Source organism: Strix uralensis, chromosome 1 (assembly GCF_047716275.1).
Source record: "Strix uralensis isolate ZFMK-TIS-50842 chromosome 1, bStrUra1, whole genome shotgun sequence".
NCBI lineage: Eukaryota > Metazoa > Chordata > Aves > Strigiformes > Strigidae > Strix > Strix uralensis.
This window is the reverse complement of record NC_133972.1, coordinates 24,565,486-24,578,290: the sequence shown is the minus strand read 5'-3', so window position 1 is coordinate 24,578,290 and position 12,805 is coordinate 24,565,486. Positions and strand designations below refer to the sequence as shown.

Sequence of the window (12,805 nt, the reverse complement as noted above, 5' to 3'; positions counted from 1 at the left end):
GCTAACTTTTTTGTTACCAGAAGGAGAGTTTATCTATGTATTAGTTTATTATGTATTATAAAAGGAGTGGAGATAGATGATCTGTCCATACACACAACAGTGATGTAACGGAGACTTTCTCATTCCACGTAGGATGCCTGGACACAGAAGCAGCTGATATTTATTTGCTCATTGATGGTTCATCAAGTCTTGAGTGCCTGGATTTTGTGGATATGAAGAATTTTTTGAAGGAAATGATTAGGCTCTTTGACATAGTAATTAATAAAGTTCAGTTTGAACTCATGCAGTTCTCACATTTCAGTGAACCAGAGTTTGAACTTAATAAATTATTTGATAAAAGGGATTGAAAATATTTGGCAAATAGGTGGAAATACCAGTACAGGGTGAGCTCTAGCTTACATGAAGCCATTGTTTGAAAAGGCCAGGAGGCAATGAGGAGATACAGTGCCTTGCCATCTAGTTCTTCTCACAAACAGAAGGTCACAGGACAGTGTGAAGGAACCAGCCATGAAACTCAGGGAAGACCAGATTAACATTTATGCCATTGGTGTGAGGGAGGCTAATATAACTCAGCATTACGAGATTGCAGGAGTGAAAAACAGAGTGTATTTTGTACATAACTTTGACTTGGTGAAAGACATTAAAAATGAAGTTGTCGGAGAGATCTGTACCATGGAAGGTAAGATCATGCTTTCACTTTGTCCTGACAACACAGAAAATAAGCAGATTCCTTTTGATTTGATAGGGAAATTCTTTCATGAATAATGTAAGATACCTTCTTTCTAGCTTGAACAATTTCACTGTGAGTCCGTTGAAGTTTTCAGAGGGTGATGGTGATTTTTGTATAGTTTAAATGTTGGCCAATATCACGAAAAGGTCTTATTTCCAGAAAACATCAAGCAACTCCTGCCTGTATATTAGATTTTATTCTCTGGTTGCCCAGAGAAGTTATGGATGCCCTGTCTTTGGAAGCGTTTGAGGTCAGGGTGCTCAGGTCTTTGAGCAACGTGATCTGGTAAAAGAGATCCCTACCCATGGCAGGGGGTTGGACTAGATGATCTTTAAAAGTCCCTTCCAGCCCAAACCATTCTATGATTCCATGATTCTATGAAATTGAGCTACCAGTGTCAAAGGCACCCAAAATCACATATTGCTGTAGAACATCTAGGCCTATGAATGTAACTAATTTTGAACATATCTTTCTTAAAGCTAGCTATTAAGCCTGCTGTTTTCCTTATCTCAAACAAGACAGTCTCTTTTATCAGGTGTGGATAGGCACAGCATATCCCTCAAATAGGATTCTAGAATTGAGATGTGTGGAAGTCAAAATAAGACAGTTTTACAATTTAAAGTAATGATGTAGAGATAAGTATTCTCTAAATGGTAGCTTTTTGGCCAGCATTCACTAGGAAACAAGCAAAGGTTGTGTTGCACTAATACCTCCATCCCCAGTTTATTTCTTACCATATAAAACATTAATGAAAAAACGTGTTTAAATGTGACCCACCAGCCTGCAGGCTGTCTGTTTGTACCTATCTATTGTTTGGCTCGCCTCTTTCTGTAAAACAAGTTGCTGTTTCGTACCTCACTGAAATGAAGAGAAAATTTTCAGGTTTCTCAGGCTTTAAAACTTGACCAGCATCAGGCTTTAGATTTTTATTTTAGAAATTCCTTGCTAATCTTAAAATGCTGTTTCAATTGCTTGGCTGTGATTTAATGCTGACTGATTGAATTGCAACTGATGAAATTAATAATGCCCTTGTTGAGATCTGAGGGAGTAAAGTATTTTAGTCACAGTCGTAACTTATCAATGAACTAATAAAATCTAGAGTTTGAAAAGGCTTATGCTGAATTTTTTCTTTCTTTTCTGCTTCTGAGGTTATTCTGTTTAACCTGTTTATGTCTTTTCTCAAAAAAATGTAAAAAACGCTAAGATTAAAAATACTTCTTCCTTGACAGTCTGCAAGAAAGTGAAAGCTAATGTCATGTTTCTAGTGGACAGTTCTGCAAGTATTGGAAATGAGAATTTTCTGAAAATGAAAAACTTCATGAGAGAGCTGGTGAACAGAACAGATGTTGGTGCAGACAGAGTGCAGATTGGTGTTGTCCAGTTCAGCTGCAAACCAAAGGAAGAGTTCAAGGTCAACACCTACTCCACCAAAAGAGATATCCTCAGTGCTACTGATAGGACATCTCCCTTTCAATCTACCACACTGACAGGAGAGGCACTGAAATTCATGCTTAAATACTTTCAAGCGAGTCACGTCACACAGTTAAAAAGTTCTCATCCTGATCACAGATCGGGAATCACAAGATGAAGTTAAAGCCCCTGCCACAGTACTCCAAGATAAAGGCATTATCACCTACTCTGTTGGAGTTTTTAACACAAACAAAACTCAGCTTGAAGAGATTCGTGTGAAGCGTGAGATAGCATTCTATGTTGAAAATTTTGATATTCCGAGCCAGATAAAAGCGATCTCATTTTTGACATTTGCAGTAGCCCGTAGTCCTCCTGATGATAGTAAGTATGGTAACTTTCAGTGATTTATCAACGCGTGAGCAATCATGGGGTTTTGTTTCTGAACTTGTTATGATCAAGTGTCTCAGTCACAGAGTTGGCTGCCTCTCTGTCCTAGTGTTAGTTTGTCCCATGTGAATTCTCAGCTTCCCACTGCTCTGAGGGGGCAATTCACAGGTCTCCTAGACTACCACTCTGGGTCACAGGGCTCTGACCCTGCTCTGTTCACACCCCCCAGGTCTAGCTGAGCACGGGTGCCTCTGATTCTTTCTCTTGGGTGTGTAAGATTAGCCACCTGCATGAAAAAGTATGGGTATTCACCTAGGTGAATAAAACTTACAGAGAAAAGCCTTCACTCACTCCTTCCTTTGAAGTCTAACTGTCATCTCATTATGCACGCCTTTCAGCTGCTATTTCTGTGGACTCCACAAAGTGGCAAGAAAGGGAGCTTCTGATGACTCAGTCTCGTTCTTTTTTGAGTAGCAGTGTTGGAAGGGCCCACAGTGTTGCTTAATGCAGTTCTCTGAGGCCAGAGACAACTAGTGTGCAATCACTGTCTGGCAATTGTACATTAGTAATCACATTTGAGATTTTTTATTCTTCTGTGTTCCCAGATGTTGTCCTTTCTGGACATCTGCTTCCTTACTCAAAGTACAGCTTTAGTACTTTCAAATAGGTTTTGTTTCTGGGTTCACAGCACCTGTGATGCCATATCACCCAAACACTAATTTGAGAAAGTTAGAAGCAGTTACAACTATTGCAGAGCAGAAATAAAGTACTACTAACAATAGGTGTAATTCTTAAAAATGTTTTTTTCTCTTCTCCTGAGTTGCAGACAGAAATAATAGGAGGAAGACATTAATCTCACAGAACACCCATGCAGTGACTCACTCATACTACAAATTAGAATGACCTTACATCTAATTAAGCAAGGGACATGGTGGCAATAATTCTCATTTTGTGGCATGTGCTTTCATTTCACTTCTGATTTTCCCCTCACCTCACATACAGTGAGAAATTATGCTAAAATGCATATTGAGAGTTGGAGGCCACTGCTCTGCCTCCTAACTGTGCAGAGCTGTGCATGCCACAATGAATGTGCAAGCACAAGTAAAAAGCATTATGAGGAGCAAAGAAGGGAAATGATTTGGTATTAACTCAAATCTTAAACATTAGGCATAGTATTACTTTTAAAGTAATGAGAATACTACAGCAGTTATGTGTTAACTCTCCAGCATGACATGTTAAAAACAAATAGCCTTCTGCTATTCCAAATCATACCTGCTCAATTGCATGTAGCTGGGGAATAAGGGGAAGGAAGGGACAAAAAATTCTGAACTAAGAAATACCTCCAGTGAAATATTTTCTGAAATTGATGCTGACATTGCTATTAAGAGGGATGGGCTCTCAGATTTGTTATATAAGGATAATTACAGAACACATTTTCAGTAAAGGCATTTAGGGATTTTTGACAGCTTTATCTATGCAATATGCTTTTCATTTCCACAATTTTTCTCTAGAAATTAAAAATTCATCAGAGTGGGTTTAAGATGAACATGTCTCTAAGTGAATTAGAGACCTAAAGATTAATTTTAGATAATCTACCTGAAGCTTGGAGATGACAGATTCAAGAGGTTCCTGCCTACTTAGCTGATGTGCATTTGTCTCCCCTCATTGTGTTTTTTCTCTTCTGTTTCTCTTTACCTGAAATGAAAATTGTTCAATGCATTTATTTATGATTTTCCCAACAGTAACTTGTTTTGTGGATATTACTGTGGGATTTGACATATCATCACAGAGGGAAGGCCACCACTTATTTCATGGACAGACCAAACTGTAAAAGCATTTCCCTGAGGTTTTGCAAGCCCTCCTGTCTCTAAGGGACGTGAGCTGCAATGTTGGGTCCAAGGCACAGAAGCGTGGCTGTTCAAGTGAAGAATACTGTTACTCCAATATCTGCAAAGTTCTACATTGGCAGTGAATCTCTCCTGCATAACCTGTCAGATCAAGAGACCATCCCAATTTAATGTTGAATTCTTGCAGTCAGTCTGGAAAACATTTCAGAATGAGGATAAGACCCGACAAAAGGTAACGTGATGACTTAGGCAAAATCCTTTGTTCAAAATTGTGTAATAAAGATTGAAATACAGTTGTTCTTTGCTTATGTGTGATTTAAATTTTTTCTTTTATGTTTTTGTAGGTATTACTTGTGTTTTCAGATGGCGTGGATGAGGACTTAAAAGCACTCGAACAAAAAGCTGAAGAAGAGTATCTACTTTAGAAAAGTCAGAATGTTTCACTTTTCAGGTGGCCTAGCAATGGAGTGAGAAGAGGTATTTAAGTTTTTCTGCAGAAGAGCAGAGGGAGATAAAAGGCATTATAGTCTCAGATGCCCAGTCAATACAAATCAGAATAGCTCTGTTGAAGTGAGATTGACAATGCCAGGTAAGACTGTCCTTCTAGCTTGGCTTATATCTTTGTCTGTGGCCAGTAGTGGAAGTTTCAGAAAACACATAGTAACAGGGCTAAGTGAACAGTAATGCTTCTTTGGATGACTTCGCCATTTAGAGATTTTATGATTTGAAACAATCTTTCTCACAATGTTTAACTAACTTTCTCACAGCCACACATATCTGTGCCCTTCTGGGTTGCACAAGAGACCATCATGCAAGAAACAGTGAAAAACAGACCTGGAGATGAAAGGGCTAGATTTGCTAAAAGGAAATGCAAAGAGCTTCTCAACTGGTACCAGACCCTTTGGTGTGTGCTTGTCCCTCATCCCATACAGACATCTGCTGTCTCATGCCTATTGTCTCTCTCTCTTTTCCCAAAAACAACCTTGCAAAGAATTCCCTGTTCTGAACAGCAGACAAGTGAGAAGAAGAGCTATAGTGAAGTACAAGGGTGACAAGTGCAGGCAGTAAAATGGAGCATAGTAGTCCTTTTAGCAAAGATGCTATTAACTGCAGAGCAATAACACTGGGGAAAACATGAGGCTTCTTTTGACACTATGGCAGCCACATGGGAAAGATGAGAAGATCCATAGATATACCTAACAGCTCGCTCAGCTGTACCAGAGACTGTGTTCCTTGGGGTGGTGTGTGTTGTTGGTCAGTTGTCCTATGTCAATAAGCAAATTAGGTCTAGGAGTGTGATTTAGGATTGAGTTTTAAAATATGTCTTAAAATAAATTTGGTCCTAGGTTTGGGTGGTTTTTATTTGTTTCTGTTGTTTTTTAATTTCATGGGGCTGTGCAGCATCATTCAGCTAGACACTGCTTTCATCTCTGTTCAAGTGAATCAGGAGTCTGTCTGCTAGATTCAGGGAACTTAGAGCAGAGTACATTCAGTTTGTTTGGATTTGAATCTGCTGATAGTGCCAGCTGTGTTGTACAGCTGTGTAAAAGGGACCCAGGACCAAGCCAGAAACCTGGAAAAGTACTGCTTGTTGCTGTTGCTGTGACCAGCATATTCCTCTGTGCATTTGGCTTCTTCCTTCCCTAAGTCTCACCCTGGAATCCCGATGTAACTGCTTTTCAAATGAATTGTTGCCTCTCTGTGTTTTTCCCTTACAAAAGGAAATAGGCTTTCCCTGCTGTTTCTCTGAATGATCTGTTCAAAGGGAGTGCTTCAGGACATTACTGCATTGGATGTGTCTTCGCCTCTTGCTTTGCAGCCTGAGGAAGTGTCTTGTGGCCACAGGCTTACTCTAATTTCACACTGGTGTCATTCTGGATCAACGTAAAGACATGCATTCTTACAGCAAAACTGGGATGGAGAAACAGAGATTTCAGATCTGTAATTTCTCTGATGTCTACCTCAGCTTTAGATCTGCTATTGTAGCAGATGGAATGATGACTTGGAGCTACCGATGTTTGTTATTATTTTAATGTAAAAAGAAGTGCGAGCTAAAGCTTCTGTTTTTCCTGAGAGCTAAATAATTAAGTGAATATTTATGTTGACACCCAAATCAACCATATGGTCTTGAATCATTAATCATTATTCAAATAGGAAGATTTTTATGTTGAGACTTTTATTGGCTCTTCATTGTCACTAGCACCTCATTTGAATCACTTACAGAGTTGTATACCATCAAAAGTGTGGCTTTTACAACTGTCGTTTCTAATAGATATCATTCATCTTCTTCATGATGCATGTGTATATAAGATACAGAAACTGTTTTTCAGTGTAACTGATATTTATATTGATATTTTTTATAATTAGGTTTGGATGGCCTTATAACTGTTGCCTGGAAGGAGACTCCAGTCTTCAAAACCTCTGATCCACTGAATTTGGAAAAGGGTTTAAATATGGAACTCACTTAGATATTGACATGATGGATATCACTAGCAGGCTATTCAAGTTCTTGGTAAGTTACTTGATAAAGAACCGATGTACACAGTAAGATCTTGGGTAAAAGAACTGCCCAGTCAGACCATAAGTATCAAGTTTGGTAAATAAGACTAACAAAAGAGTTATGTTGTTAATAGAGCATAAATTCCATTTTTATTCTTATGGTGAGTATTTCCAGAAGAGCAGGAATAGAGCCATGAGGAAATTTTTGGAAAATACGTTTTCATCTGCAGTAACTTATTTTTAAGAACAATATTGCTGAAAGGACCTGCTGCTGTTTGCCTTGCAAATATTCGAGGGAAGAAGGTGAAATTGGAGATATGGGAAAACTAGGGATAGGGGGAAACTAGGGATAAAGGTAAGAATGCATCCTAGCTTTGTATTGCTAAGCTTAAGTTGTCAATAATGATGGGCTGCATGTGGAAAAAAATCACACCCTGGGGTCCCCACCTGCAGGTGCCACAGCTAGTGATGAGTGTGATGCACAAAAATGATTCTGCAAGTGAATGCAATGCTGCTGGTGAGTGTAATCAGTATTCAGTGATGTTTTTTACCTCTGAGAAGGCCTCTTGTCCAGCCTGATGCTATTACCTTACAGATCAGCAAGAAGAGCTGTGGATAATTAAAGCAGATTTTCCTTTTCTGAGCTTCTCTTACACTGCAAATAGATTTCCAATAGTCCCCTTCAGCTGGACTGAGTGATTTAAGTGAGAACGAAACTGTCTTTTTGAGACTGCTGGTCACTGAGATATAAGATAATGATAAATGCAAAGGAAAAATCTTGTCTTAAAATCAAAATATCTAGCTCCTTTACTTGTGTTGGTAATTTTAAATCTAAGCCAGCTGATTCTTTCACTGATAGCTGTCTGCTATTGACTGCTTTGGAAAAAGGCAAGAGGATGAAGATGTTTGTCTACCTATGTTTTATGGCATGATTTTGGTATATCTTCCAAAATCACAATATACCCTCTGTCTAACAATGGAGGAGGAGGAATCAGTCATCAGTTATAGTGGTGTGGAGGTTGGGATTGATGAGCTCATCTAAAGATTCTAATACTGGTTTTGCTTAGCAACCTGCCTACTTTTCCCTAGAATGTGTGTCTTTCAGAGATCTCTGTTCAGAGCCATCAGGTAGTTCCTAAAGGCTACTTGTGTTCCTAATGACTGCATTTTTTAACAGTGTTGGAACAACTTAGGGTAGCAATCGATCATTTCTGTAGGAATTCCTGAAAGAACCAAGATCTCATGAGAACATTGCATTTCATTTCAATAGAAAGTCAATGGAAAGATGCCAGTGAAATGCTACAGGCTAGGGATTAAAAGTTGCCATACAAGCAAGCAAAATACTTCAAGTGAAATTATTTGTCTTTTGATTTATTTTTTTTATTAACTAGATGTCCAGTTAAGGAATGCAGCAGAGCCCTCCTAAGCCTCAGACATCTGTGACTTTTCTTGTATTCTTTTCCTTTGATGTAGTTAAGAAATAGTGGAAAATTCTGTACTGTAGTTCAGTAGTGTAACATTGAATTCTATTCAATTTTACATAACTTATTTTGACAGCTTCCATAATAATTGAGAGTTCTGTCAAATGTGTGCATTAATTCTAAATAAAAACGTGACCTATCATGTGGATATTTGAAGAATATACCTTTTCAAACCATCAGGAGTGCAAATATGGTAGAAGAATGTCCCCTGTAAAAATGAAACATTACTTTATATACAGTCCCGGTGTCCCTGTGAACAAACATGTTGACTGGTCACTCAATAATGGGTGTTGCTTCTCAGCTGTATGTTTCAGCAGCCATCAGATTTTCTGCCTCCAACAGCTGACAAAATGGGCAGCTCATGCTTATATAATGTTAGTTCAAATATATTTTTTGAGCAGCCATATCTTTATTTTTTCCTCTAGTTCTTCTCTGCTTTTCCACAGTTAAAGAATTCCCTTGAGTGTTTCCATGCTTATCATCTTGTCCCCTGCACAGCATCTCTTCTGCCCTTGGTTCTTCTTTCATTATAAACATCAAGCAAAGTCCAAGATAGGTTTGCAGGTGCCCTCGCGGGACAGCTATGCCCTGCTGCTATTTCTAATGCTCTGCCAGGCCAGATGGTGAGTTCCTGCCTTGCCAGGGCAAACCACAGCCTTTGTCACCTGCCAACACGGTGCCTGTGATCTGATATTTTGATTAATGCTGTGAGTTTTCACAGGAAACTGAGTGGCCATAGAAGAAAGTGCTCCTTTGCAGCCTCAGTTCAGAACCAGAACAAATTTTTCTGTTCCAAAAGACAAAGTACTCGGCAACCCCTTGCAGGGTAGCAGTTTGCAGTGCTGATGACTAAGGGGTAAAATCTGGGGGATCAGACACTCTTTTTAGCCTTACCTCTCCCAGGAGGGAGTATATATGAAGGCTTTTCACTTTCCAAAATGCTCTCACAAAATGTTGTGCCAGGGTCAGTGGTTCCCCTACCTGGCAGCATACTCTCGGCACACAGAAGAAAACAGCTACTCACACGAAGCCCTACTTCAGAATTCAGTATAATGGCTGTTGTGCCAGGCTAGATTTTCACTCTCCAAACATTACCTTGTTGCAAAAGAGACCTCTGAATTCGGGGAGGAGCTTCTTTTTGGCCTATGAATCTTTTTTTTTTTTTTGCACAGGGGAAGGGGAATGAGAGATTGAAAGAATGTTCTCTCTTATCCTCTGTGCTATACAAGGGTCATTCAATTTTGAAACATTAGGAGCACTCATTAAGCCTGTGCTGAGACTCAAAGCCCAGGACAGCTGTTTCTGGTGCAGCTTTCATCTGTGTGGTAACATTGGACAATGGAAATACCCACCCTGCATTCAGAATGTTTGTTTTGCTGATTATATCTCTCCTAAAACAGTTCTCATAAATGATACAAGATACTATCCCCACAACTTATTTGTTTACCAGTATCCCTCTTTCCTCCCGGGCTCCAAGCTAAGTGCACTCTCAACTCATATAAAGATGTTACATGAACTCCTTCAAAAATAATTGGACTAGAATAAAAAATAAAGAACAATGTTAATGAAGAATTAAGAAATTTTTAAAGTTTTGTTTTTATAAGGAGTATAATCTGAAAAGAGATTGGTTTCTAAAAATCTGCCTGGACTACCCAAGGAAGGACTCTATGTAGAAGTATTTTCTGGCTAACATCTATTGGGGGCTTATTTTTCAAAGTACACTCCTTTCTTACAAGGACAGATACCAGACTCTCTCGAATCAAATCCTATGTTTGACTTATGTCAAAAGTAATAGCTTGGAGAAGGCATGTTTTACCCTGTGGGTGGCAATTGCTCTTTGATCTTCCTCAACATACTTTCTTGCTCACCCAGACTGACAAATGTGGAGACATTAAAACAATCATTCTCATGCCAGTGTGGACAAGCTCCAGTCATACAATCATAGTTTGGGTTGGAAGGGACCTTTGAAGATCACCTAGTCCTACCCCTCTCACAAGCAAAGACAGAAGAGCAATTGATTGACTACTATGGAAACAAAAGGCATTCAAAGAGAAACTATTTGAAACAGGGGAAGCCAATGACACTTGTTTTCTACCCAAACCAATGAAACATTCTTCATAAAAATGCAAAATAATAATTTATGTATGACAGATTATGAATCTTGTACAAGATTAATTTTTTCTCCTATCAGCTTTTAAAGATTCAGTACTTAAGGTATATCTCAGTGTTGAGATATGTTTAATTAGTTAAACTGGAGACTCTTTAAAACTTTGAAAGAGATTTTCCTGAGACCTACAGTGAAAGAAAATTGTTCACCCTGGAGCATCTAATAAAAACATTGGGTCACCTTCAAATCTAAATGTGGGATAAGTAATACATTAGTGATGACTTAAACTGTTAGTAACATCAGGGGAAACATTAGGAGAAAAATGATCAAGAAAGAAGTTGTTCGTTATTCAAGTTTTCAGCAGTGTTTGAAGCCCAGGGTAAGCAGAGGGACAGAATATGCAAAGAACAATGTATTGGCCCATTTAGTTTTTCCAGAATTCCCCAATAGTTTCTGAAGGTCAACCAAGTATTAGGGCATTATTATCTCTCATCTTTTAACTTCAGGGGCCAAATGATGTTAAAGACAACTTGGGATATCTTGAAGATGAAGGGGAACCGGTAAATTATAAGACCTTAGAAAACCTGTGTTTGTGAAAACTAAAACTTTTGATCAGGGGAATAAAAAAAAAAAAAAAAAAAGAAAAGCGCACCTAAACTAGCTGCATAGTGAACTTACAAAGCTCTATAACCTTTCAAGTTGAGAACTCCCTCATCACACAAATAAAACAGAGACAAGATTGTACAATTTTCAGTAACGTGTCTTGGGATATAATGGACATACATTACAACAACCTGATTAGTTTCTGTATGTGGCTGGGTGGGTGCCTGCTTAGCAAAGCTATTTGGGAACTTATTTTTATTCTTGTAGAAGGCTTCTGCAAAAAGCTTTTTTTGTTTTCCTCTTTTGTTGTGTGTGTGTTTTCCTAAGTTGTTATTGAAAAATCAGAAACAGTCTTGTGACGCACGGAAACAAACTCTACAACTCAGGTAGAGTTATAAAGCAGGTATGTTTATTCTGGTCGGGATGCAAGGGGATTTCTCCACAAAGCTTGCACACTGTCTTGGCAAGTAGCCAAATATTTATTACACCAAAACATACATATTCATTAGGAAAGGCCGGGTTATTACAATTAGTTTGGGGAGTAGGCGTGATTATTATAATTGTTTATCGGAACTCATTTACATAGTCCAAGCATGCATAAGTAGAAATAGGGTGAGGGTCTTCGGTGGTCAAGGGAAGAAGTATGTGGTCTTCTTCGAGGTGTCTGCTCTTTCAAGGGCATGCGCTGTGAAGGAAAGTCCAGGTGTCTTCTTCCTAAATCGGTGAGATCATCCTCCCTAGATGGTATCTCTGTGTCCTTTTGTTCGAGTTCCCCTTATCTTAGTTTGCCTAAGTGCCCGTTGAGGGCTTTGAGTCTGCTACCAGTGAGTTATCTTTTTACTTCATACCCCAGGGCTACCTGCTACTTTCTTATCATAGCCAATCCACTAACTGTCTGCTAGGCTACACTGAATCCACAGAACACTCTGGGCAAACAGGATTCTTAAGCAACACTCAGAAATCATCATATGTTGCTATAAGTAAATAATTTTCAAGGAAAGTGGTCATTTCTCTGTATCACTTGTCTGGGGAAAATAAAACTAAACAAATGGAGACAAAACCAGACATTTTCTGCAGAAGGAACTGTAAATCAGCCAGTTCTGGGCAGCCAAGACCACCTCTTTGATCTAAGCATCCATTTTTAGATATTTTTGGTTGTATCCAAATTAGACATGTTCTTTGAAGGCCATCCAAACCATAACCTCTTGATTTGATCCAAGTGTAATATTTTTTAATGCTGGTAGGTTGCTGAAACCAAAAACGTGAAAGGGAAAGAGACTGAGAAGTGTACTGCAAGGCTATGACCATCTCTCAGATTGATGGATGTGTGTGTTTGCTCCCAAAAGAGCAAACAGTTTTCATCTGTATAGCTTTTGTTTCAAATTTAAAAAAGCAAGTGGTAAACGACCAGTAAAAATGGGTAAAAAACCCATCAGTGGAATCTAAAAGTAACTACAGTGACAGTAAGGAAGTAGCATAGCAATGTAATGGATATCAGAGTAGAACATGCCCCAGGCTGTCATCAGGAGGATGCTGTTCTGTCGGTGTTGTCAGCCAGTTTGTAATAGTTTGTAGCTCTGGAAGACAGCTCGCTCAAGAACAAGTCTTGATATGTCAAGCTGCAGTACTCCAAAAACAGGCCTGTGGATGGATAACGGCATCATCATATTGTATTTGCTTTACTTTCATCATATTATGCAGGAAGAAACTTTTCCATGGAAATCCTGTCAGCCAGACCCAC

At 38.9% G+C, this 12,805-nt stretch overlaps 1 pseudogene; it reads left to right on the top strand.

Annotated features, from left to right (window-relative positions):
• Positions 1-12,805, top strand: part of LOC141939702 (collagen alpha-6(VI) chain-like) — a 56,875-nt pseudogene that overhangs the window by 14,475 nt on the left and 29,595 nt on the right.